We start from the raw sequence: 11,559 nt of genomic DNA, 5'->3' as shown, positions 1-11,559 counted from the left end.
TCTCATCCGGGACTCCGAACAAACTTCGGTCATCAAATCACATAACTCATAATACAAATCATCATCGAACGTTAAGCGTGCGGACCCTACGGGTTCGAGAACTATGTAGACATGACCGAGACACATCTCCGATCAATAACCAATAGTGAACCTGGATGCTCATATTGGCACCTGCATATTCTACGAAGATCTTTATCGGTCAAACCGCATAACAACATACGTTGTTCCCTTTGTCATCGGTATGTTACTTGCCCGAGATTCAATCGTTGGTATCTTCATACCTAGTTCAATCTCATCACTGGCAAGTCTCTTTACTCGTTCTGCAATGCATCATCCCATGAATAACTCATTAGTCACATTGCTTGCAAGGCTCATAGTGATGTGCATTACCGAGAGGGCCCAGAGATACCTCTCCGATACACGGAGTGACAAATCCTAATCTCGATCTATGCCAACTCAACAAACACCTTCGAAGACACCTGTAGAGTGATATGTCCATTTTACATCATGCTTTTATATCGATATTTATTGAATTATGGGCTGTTATTACACATTATGTCACAATACTTATGCATATTCTCTCTTATTTTACAGGGTTTGCACGAAGAGGGAGAATGCCGACAGCTGGAATTCTAGGCTGGAAAAGGAGCAGATATTAGAGACCTATTCTGCACAACTCCAAAAGTCCTGAAACTCCATGGAAGTCAGTTTTGGAATATATAAAAAATATTGGGCGAAGAAAGCACCAGAGGGGGCCACCCACCATCCACGAGGGCGGGGGGCACGCCCTACTCCCTGGGCGCGACCCTGTCTCATGGGCCCCCTAGCAGGCCTCCAGTGCCCATCTTTTGCTATATGAAGTCTTTCACCCTGGAAAGAATCAAAAGGAAGCTTTCCGGACGATGCGCCACCATCTTGAGGCGGAACCTTGGCAGAACCAATCTAGGGCTCCGACGGAGCTGTTCTGCCGGGGAAACATCCCTCCGGGAGGGGGAAATCATCACCATCGTCATCACCATCGATCCTCTCATCGGGAGGGGGTCAATCTCCATCAACATCTTCACCAGCACCATCTCCTCTCAAACCCTAGTTCATCTCTTATATCCAATCTTTGTCTCAAAACCTTAGATTTGTACCTGTGGGTTGCTAGTAGTGTTGATTACTCCTTGTAGTTGATGCTTGTTGGTTTATTTGGAGGAAGATCATATGTTCAGATCCTTTATGCATATTAATACCCCTATGATTATGAACATGAATATGATTTGTGAGTAGTTGCGTTTGTTCCTGAGGACATGGGAGAAGTCTTGCTATAAGTAGTCATGTGAATTTGGTATTCATTCGATATTTCGATGAGATGTATGTTGTCTCTCCTCTAGTGGTGTCATGTGAACATCGACTACATGACACTTCACCATTATTTGGGCCTAGGGGAAGGCATTGGGAAGTAATAAGTAGATGATGGGTTGCTAGAGTGACAGAAGCTTAAACCCTAGTTTATGCGTTGCTTCGTAAGGGGCTGATTTGGATCCATATGTTTCATGCTATGGTTAGGTTTACCTTAATACTTCTTTTGTAGTTGCGATGCTTGCGAGAGGGGTTAATCATAAGCGGGATGCTTGTCCAAGGAAGGGCAATACCCAAGCACCGGTCCACCCACATATCAAATTATCAAAGTAATGAACGCGAATCATATGAGCGTGGTGAAAACTAGCTTGACGGCAATTCCCATGTGTCCTCGGGACCACTTTCCTTTATATAAGAGTTTGTCCAGACTTGTACTTTGCTACAAAGAGGATTGGGCCACCTTGTTGCACCTTGTTTACTTTTGTTACTTGTTACCCGTTACAAATTACCTTATCACAAAACTATCTATTACCGATAATTTCAGTGCTTGCACAGAATACCTTACTGAAAACCGCTTGCCATTTCCTTCTGCTCCTCGTTGGGTTCGACACTCTTACTTATAGAAAGGACTACGATAGATCCCCTATACTTGTGGGTCATCAAGACTCTTTTCTGGCGCCATTGCCAGGGGGTGAAGCGCCTTTGGTTAGTGGAATTTGGTAAGGAAAAATTTATATAGTGTGCTGAAATTTACTGTCACTTGTTACTATGGAAAGTAATCCTTTGAGGGGCTTGTTCGGGGTATCTTCACCCCGACCAGTAGAGCAAAGAGTTGCTCCTCAACCTACTGAACCTACTAAAAATGTTTACTTTGAAATTCCTTCGGTTATGATAGAGAAACTATTAGCTAATCCTTTTACAGGAGATGGAACATTACATCCCGATTTGCACCTAATCTATGTGGATGGAGTTTGTGGATTATTTAAGCTTGCGGGTATGCCCGAGGATGTTATCAAGAAGAAGGTATTCCCTTTATCTTTGAAGAGAAAGGCATTGACATGGTTTAGGGTATGCAATGATATTGGATCATGGAACTACAACCGATTGAAATTGGAATTTCATCAGAAGTTTTATCCTATGCATCTGGTTCATCATGATCATAATTATATATATATTTTTTGGCCTCGCGAAGGAGAAAGCATCGCTCAAGCTTGGGAGAGGCTTAAGTCAATGTTATATTCATGCCCCAATCATGAGCTCTCAGGAGAAATTATTATTCAAAAATTTTATGTTCCGCTTTCTCTCAATAATCGCTCCATGCTCGATACTCTTAAATATGCTTATCTTGATGAAAAGAAGATATATAATTTTATTATTAGTGCTAACCTTTCAGAGCAAGAAGAAGAGAAATTATTGAAAACTCTGAAGAAGCACCATGTTGCTATTGGATATACTCTTGATGATCTTAAGGGCATTAGTCCCACTCTATGCCAGCACAAAATAAAATTGGAGAAAGACACTAAACCGGTTGTTGATCACCAACGATGGTTAAATCCTAAGATGAAAGAAGTGATAAGAAAAGAAATACTGAAGCTTCTGGAGGCAGGTATAATTTATCTTGTTGCTGATAGTCAGTGGGTAACTCCTGTCCATTGTGTCCCTAAGAAAGGAGGTATTACTGTTGTTCCTAATGATAAAGATGAATTGATCCCACAAAGAATTGTTACAGGTTATAGAATGGTAATTGATTTCCGCAAACTAAATAAAGTTACTAAAAAGGATCATTACCCTTTACCTTTTATTGATCAAATGCTAGAAAGATTATCCAAACATACACATTTTTGCTTTCTAGACGGTTATTATGGTTTCTCTCAAATACCTGTTTCAAAAGAGGATCAAGAAAAGACCACCCTTACTTGCCCTTTTGGTACCTTTGCTTATAGACGTATGCCTTTTGGTTTATGTAATTCACATGCTACCTTTCAAAGATGTATGACTGTTATATTCTCTGACTTTTGTGAAAAGATTGTTGAGGTTTTCATGGATAATTTTTTCGTGTATGGAACTTCTTTTGATGATTGGTTAAGCAACCTTGATCGAGTTTTGCAGAGATGTGAAGAAACTAATCTTGTCTTGAATTGGGAGAAGTGCCACTTTATGGTTAATGAAAGTATTGTCTTGGGGCATAAAATTTCTGAAAGAGGTATTGAAGTTTATAAAGCTAAAGTTTATGCTATTGAAAAGATGTCGTGTCCAAAGGACATTAAAGGTATAAGAAGTTTCCTTGGTCATGCCGGTTTTTATAGGAGGTTCATTAAAGACTTCTCAAAAATTTCCAGGCCTCTGACTAATCTCTTACAAAAAAAGTTCCTTTTTCTTTGATGATGATTGTGTAGAAGCATTTGAAATACTTGAGAAAGCCTTGATTTCTGCACCCATTGTTCAGCCACTTGATTGGAATTTACCCTTTGAAATTATGTGTGATGCTAGTGATTATGTTGTGGGTGCTGTTCTGGGACAAAGAGTTGATAAGAAATTAAATGTTATCCAATATGCTAGTAAAACTCTATACAATGCCCAGAGAAATTATGCTACTACTGAAAAAGAATTTTTAGCAGTTGTGTTTGCTTGTGATAAGTTCAGACCTTATATTGTTGATTCTAATATAACTGATCATGCTGCTATTAAATATCTTATGAAAAAGAAAGATGCTAAACCTAGACTTATTAGATGGGTTCTCCTACTACAAGAATTTGATTTGCATATTATTGATAGAAAGGGAGCTGATAACCCCGTGGCAGACAACTTGTCTAGGTTAGAGAATGTTCTTGATGACCCACTACCTATTGATGATAGCTTTCCTGATGAACAATTAGCTGTCATAAATGCTTCTCATACTGCTCCATGGTATGCTGATTATGCTAATTACATTGTTGCTAAATTTATACCACCTAGTTTCACCTATCAGCAAAAGAAAAAGTTATTATATGATTTAAGACATTACTTCTGGGATGACCCACACCTTTATAAAGAAGGAGTAGATGGTGTTATTAGACGTTGTGTACCTGAGCATGAACATGAACATATCCTATGCAAGTGTCACTCTGAGGCTTATGGAGGACACCATGCTGGAGATAGAACTGCACATAAGGTATTGCAATTCGGTTTTTATTGGCCTACTCTCTTCAAGGATGCCCGTAAGTTTGTCTTGTCTTGTGATGAATGTCAAAGAATTGGTGATATTAGTAGACGTCAAGAAATGCCTATGAATTATTGCTACCGCTTGATCACTGCGTTGGATTTCCTCGAAGAGGAAGGGATGATGCAGCAAAGTAGCGTAAGTATTTCCCTCAGTTTTTGAGAACCAAGGTATCAATCCAGTAGGAGGCTACGCCCGAGTCCCTCGTACCTACACAAAAACAATAGCTCAACGCAACCAACGTGCTTAGGGGTTGTCAATCCCTTCACGGTCACTTACTAAAGTGAGGTCTGATAGAGATGATAAATAATATTTTTGGTATTTTTGGTATAGAGATGCAAAGTAAAAAGTAAAGGCAAAGTAAAAGCAAAGCAATAATAAAGTGATGGAGATTGATATGATGAGAAAGAGACCCGGGGGCCATAGGTTTCACTAGTGGCTTCTCTCAAGAGCATAAGTATTCTACGGTGGGTGAACAAATTACTGTTGAGCAATTGACAGAATTGAGCATAGTTATGAGAATATCTAGGTATGATCATGTATATAGGCATCACGTCCGAGACAAGTAGACTGAAACGATTCTGCATCTACTACTATTACTCCACTCACCGACCGCTATCCAGCATGCATCTAGAGTATTAAGTTAAAAACAAAGTAACGCCTTAAGCAAGATGACATGATGTAGAGGGATAGTTTCATGCAATATGATAAAAAAAACCATCTTGTTATCCTCGACGGCAACAATACAATATGTGCCTTGCTTCCCCTTCTATCACTGGGAAAGGACACCGCAAGATTGAACACAAAGCTAAGCACTTGTCCCATGGCAAGAAAAACCAATCTAGTAGGCCAAACCAAACCAATCATACATAAAATAATTCAGAGAAGTTTCAAATAGTATTCATAGATAGACTGGATCATAAACCCACAATTCATCGGTCTCAACAAACACACCGCAAAAAGAAGATTACATCGAATAGATCTCCACGAGAGAGGGGGATAACATTGTATTGAGATCCAAAAAGAGAGAAGAAGCCATCTAGCTACTAGCTATGGACCCGTAGGTCTGAAGTAAACTACTCACACTTCATCGGAGGGGCTTGGATGATGATGTAGAAGCCCTCCGTGATCGATGCCCCCTCCGGCGGAGCTCCAAAACAGGCCCCAAGATGGGATCTCGTGGATACAGAAAGTTGCGGCGGTGGAATTAGGTTTTTGGCTCCGTCCCCGATCGTTTGGGGTTACGTGGATATATATAGGAGTAAGAAGTATGTCGGTGGAGCTTCGAGGGGCCCATGAGGCAGGGGGCGTGCCCTCCACCCTCGTGACCACCTCATGGCTTTATTGACGGAGGGTCCAAGTCTCCTGGATCTTATCTGATTAGAAAATCACGTTTCCGAAGGTTTCATTCTGTTTGGACTCCGTTTGATATTCCTTTTCTTCGAAACCCTAAAACAGGCAAAAAACAGCAATTCTGGGTTGGGCCTCCGGTTAATAGGTTAGTCCCAAAAATAATATAAAAGTGGAAAATAAAGCCCAATAATGTCTAAAACAGTAGATAATATAGCATGGAGCAATCAAAAATTATAGATACGTTGGAGACGTATCAAGCATCCCCAAGCTTAATTCCTGCTCGTCCTCAAGTAGGTTGATAAAAACAGAATTTTTGATGCGGAGTGCTACTTGGCATAATTTTAATGTAATTCTTCTTAATTGTGGTATGAATATTCAGATCCGAAAGATTCAAGACAAAAGTTCACATTAACATAAAAATGATAATACTTCAAGCACACTAACTAAGCAATTATGTCTTCTCAAAATAACATGGCCAAAGAAAGTTCATCCCTACAAAATCATATAGTTTAGTCATGTTTCATTTTCGTCACACAAGAATGCTCTCATCATGCACAACCCCGATGACAAGCCAAGCAATTGTTTCATACTTTAGTAATCTCAAACCTATAAACTTTCACGCAATATATGAGCGCGAGCCATGGACATAGCACTATGGGTGGAATAGAATATAATGAGGGGGTTATGTGGACAAGACAAAAAAAGGAGAGAGTCTCACATCAACAAGGCTAATCAATGGGCTATGGAGATGCCCACCGATTGATGTTAATGCAAGGAGTAGGGATTGCCATGCAATGGATGCACTAGAGCTATAAATGTATGAAAGCTCAACAAAAGAAACTAGTGGGTGTGCATCCAACTTGCTTACTCGTGAAGACCTAGGGCACTTGAGGAGGCCCATTGTTGGAATATACAAGCCAAGTTCTATAATGAAAAATTCCCACTAGTATATGAAAGTGATAATATGAGAGACTCTCTACTATGAAGATCATGGTGCTACTTTGAAGCACGAGTGTGGTAAAAGGATAGTAACATTGTCCCTTCTCTCTTTTTCTCTGATTTTTTTTGGGCCTTGTCGGTGTCAAAACCGGCGGATCTTGGGTAGGGGGTCCCGAACTGTGCGTCTAGGCCTGATGGTAACAGGAGGCAGGGGACACAATGTTTTACCTAGGTTCGGGCCCTCTTGATGGAGGTAAAATCCTACGCCCTTCTTGATTAATATTGATGATATGGGTAGTACAAGAGTAGATCTACCATGAGATCAGAGAGGCTAAACCCTAGAAGCTAGCCTATGGTATGATTGTATGTTATAGTTGTTGTGTCCTACGGACTAAAGCTCTCCGGTTTATATAGACACCGGAGAGGGTTAGGGTTACACAAGGTCGGTTACAAAGGAGGAGATATCCATATCCGTATTGCCTAGCTTGCCTTCCACGCCAAGTAGAGTCCCATCCGGACACAAGACGAAGTCTTCAATCTTATATCTTCATAGTCTAACAGTCCGGCCAAAGGATATAGTCCGGCTGTCCGGAGACCCCCTAATCCAGGACTCCCTCAGGCCTTCTCTTTTTATGGCCTTTCTTTTTTTATACCTCACTTGGGAAATGCTCTAATAATGATGATCATCACACCTTCTATTTATTTACAACTCAATGATTACAACTCGATACTAGAACAAAGATGACTCTATATGAATGCCTCCGGCGGTGTAACGGGATACGCAATGAACCAAGAGTGACATGTATGAAAGAATTATGAATGGTGGCTTTGCCACAAATACTATGTCAACTACATGATCATGCTAAGCAATATGACAATGATGAATGTGTCATGATAAATGGAATGGTGGAAAGTTGCATGGCAATATATCTCGGAATGGCTATGGAAATGCCATAATAGGTAGGTATGGTGGCTGTTTTGAGGAAGATATAAGGAGGTTTATGTGTGAAAGCGCATATCATATCACGGGGTTTGGATGCACCGGTGAAGTTTGCGCCAACTCTCAATGTGAGAAAGGGCAATGCACGGTACCGAAGAGGCTAGCAAGGATGGAAGGGTGAGAGTGTGTATAATCCATGGACTCAACATTAGTCATAAAGAACTCACATACTTATTGCAAAAATCTACAAGTCATCAAAAACCTCGGCACTACGCGCATGCTCCTAGGGGTATAGATTGGTAGGAAAAGACCATCGCTCGTCCCCGACCGCCACTGATAATGAAGACAATCAAATAACACCTGATGTTTCAAATTTGTTGCATAACGTTTACCATACGTGCATGCTACGGGACTTGCAAACTTCAACACAAGTACTTCTCAATTTCACAACTACTCAACTAGCATGACTTTGATATTATTACCTCCATATCTCAAAACAATCATCAAGCATCAAACTTTTATTAGTATTCAACACACTCATACGAAAGTTTTATTATTAATCTTGCATACCAAGCATATTAGGATTTTAAGCAAATTACCATGCTATTAAGACTCTCAAAATAATCTAAGTGAAGCATGAGAGATCAATAGTTTCTATAAAACAAATCCACCACCGAGATCTAAAAGATATAAGTGAAGTACTAGAGCAAAACTATAAAGCTCAAAAGATATAAGTGAAGCACATAGAGTATTCTATCAAATTCCAAATTATGTATGGCTCTCTCAAAAGGTGTGTACAGCAAGGATGATTGTGTTAAACTAACAAGCAAAGACTCAAATCATAAAAGACGCTCCAAGCAAAACACATATCATGTGGTGAATAAAAATATAGCTCCAAGTAAAGTTACCGATAGAAGTAGACGAAAGAGGGGATGCCTTCCGGGGCATCCCCAAGCTTTGGCTTTTAGGTGTCCTTAGATTATATTGGGGGTGACATGGGCATCCCCAAGCTTAGGCTCTTGCCACTTCTTGTTCCATAATCCATCAAATCTTTACCCAAAACTTGAAAACTTCACAACACAAAACTTAAAGTAGAAAATCTCGTGAGCTCCGTTAGCGAAAGAAAACAAAAGGCCACTTCAAGGTAATGTAATGAACTCATTATTTATTTATATTGGTGTTATACCTACTGTATTCCAACTTCTAAATGGATTATAAACTATTTTACTAGCCATAGATTCATCAAAATAAGCAAACAACGCACGAAAAACAGAATCTGTCAAAAACAGAACAGTCTGTAGTAATCTGTAGCTAGCGCAAGATCTGGAACCCCAAAAATTCTAAATAAATTTCTGGACGTGAGGAATTTATCTATTAATCATCTTCAAAAATAATTAACTAAATATCACTTTCCAAATAAAAATTACATCAGTTCTCGTGAGCGCTAAAGTTTCTGTTTTTTTACAGCAAGTTCAACAAGACTTTCCCCAAGTCTTCCCAACGGTTCTACTTGGCACAAACACTAATTAAACACAAAAACACAACCAAAACAGAGACTAAATAATTTATTTATTACTAAACAGGATAAAAAAGCAAGGAATAAAAATAAAATTGGGTTGCCTCCCAACAAGCGCTATCGTTTAACGCCCCTAGCTAGGCATAACAAGCAAGAATAGATCTAGCTATTGCCATCTTTGGTAGGCAATCCATAAGTGGCTCTCATGATAGATTCATATGGTAATTTTATTTTATTTCTATGGAAGTGTTCCATGCCCTTTTTAATGGAAATTGAAATCTAATATTCCCTTCCTTCATATCAATAATTTCACCAACCGTTCTAAGGAAAGGTCTACCAAGAATAATAGGGCAAGAAGGATTCAATCTATATCAAGAACGATAAAATCTACGAGCACATAATTCCTATTAGAAACAATAAGAACATCATTAATTCTTCCCATAGGTTTCTTAATAGTGGAATCCGCAAGATGCAAGTTTAGAGAGCAATCATCAAAATCACGGAAATCTAGCAAATCACACAAAGTTTTGGGAATAGTAGAGACACTAGCACCCAAATCACACAAAGCATAAAACTCATAATTTTTAATTTTAATTTTAGTAGTAGGTTCCCACTCATCATAAAGTTTTCTAGGGACAGAAACTTTCAATTCAAGTTTTTCTTCAAAAGATTGCATCAAGGCATCAACGATATGTTTAGTGAACGCTTTATTTTGACTATAAGCGTGAGGAGACTTTAGCACGGATTGCAACAAGGAAATACAATAAATTAAAGAGCAATTTTCATAGTTAAATTCCTTGAAATCCATAATAGTGGGTTTAGCAACATCTAGGGTTTTAATTTCTTCAATCCCACTTTTATCAAATTTAGCATCAAGATCAACAAATTCTGAATTCTTAGAACGCCTTCTAGGTAAAGGTGGATCATATTCAGTCCCATCATTATCAAGATTAATATTGCAAAACAAAGATTTAATAGGGGACACATCAATAACTTTTAGATCTTCATCATTATTTTCATAGGAACTAGAAGAACACGCTTTTATAAAGGCATCTTTCTTAGCACGCATCCTAGCGATTCTTTCTTTGCACTCGTCAATGGAAATTCTCATGGCTTTGAGAGACTCATTGGTATCATGCTTAGGTGTAATAGATCTAAGTTTCAAAGAATCAACATCAAGAGCAATTCTATCAACGTTCCTAGCCAAATCATCAATCTTAAGCAATTTTTCTTCAATCATAGCAGTAAAATTCTTTTAAGAAGAAATAAATTCTTTAATATTAGATTCAAAATCAGAGGGCATCTTATTATAATTTCCATAAGAATTGTTGTAGGAATTACCATAATTATTAGAGGGATTACTAGGATAAGGCCTAGGTTTGAAGTTTCCTCTATACGCGTTGTTACCAAAATTGTTCCTACCAACAAAATTCACATCCATAGATTCATTATTATTCTCAATCAAAGTAGACAAGGGCACATCATTAGGATCATAAGAAACACTCTTATTAGCAAATAATTTCATAAGTTCATCCATATTTCCACTCAAAACATTAATTTCTTCTATCGCATGCACCTTTTAGTAGTAGATCTTTCAGTATGACATTGAGAATAATTAACCATAATATTATCTAGGAGTTTAGTAGCTTCTCCTAAAGTGATTTCCATAAAAGTGCCTCCCATGGCCGAGTCTAAAAGATTTCTAGAAGCAAAATTCAATCCGGCATAAAAATTTTGTATAATCATCCACAAATTTAAACCATGAGTAGGGCAATTACGTATCATTAATTTCATTCTCTCCCAAGCTTGTGCAACATGTTCATGATAAAGTTGTTTAAAATTCATAATATCGTTTCTAAGAGAGATGATCTTAGCGGGAGGAAAATACTTAGAGATAGAAGCATCTTTGCACTTGTTCCATGAATCAATACTATTTTTAGGCAAAGATGAAAACCAAACTTTAGCATGATCTCTAAGCGGAAAAGGAAATAGCTTCAATTTAACAATATCATTATCGACATCCTTTTTCTTTTGCATGTCACACAAATCAACGAAGCTATTAAGATGGGTAGCGGCATCTTCACTAGGAAGGCCGGAGAACGGATTTTTCATGACAAGATTCAACAAAGCAGTATTAATTTCACAAGATTCAGCATCGGTAAGAGGAGCAATCGGAGTGCTAAGGAAATCATTGTTGTTGGTATTGGTGAAGTCACACAATTTAGTATTACCTTGAGCCATCGTGACAAACAAGCAATCCAACACACG

Source organism: Triticum dicoccoides, chromosome 5A (assembly GCF_002162155.2).
Source record: "Triticum dicoccoides isolate Atlit2015 ecotype Zavitan chromosome 5A, WEW_v2.0, whole genome shotgun sequence".
Classification (NCBI taxonomy): Eukaryota; Viridiplantae; Streptophyta; class Magnoliopsida; order Poales; family Poaceae; genus Triticum; species Triticum dicoccoides.
This window is presented reverse-complemented; position numbering follows the sequence as displayed.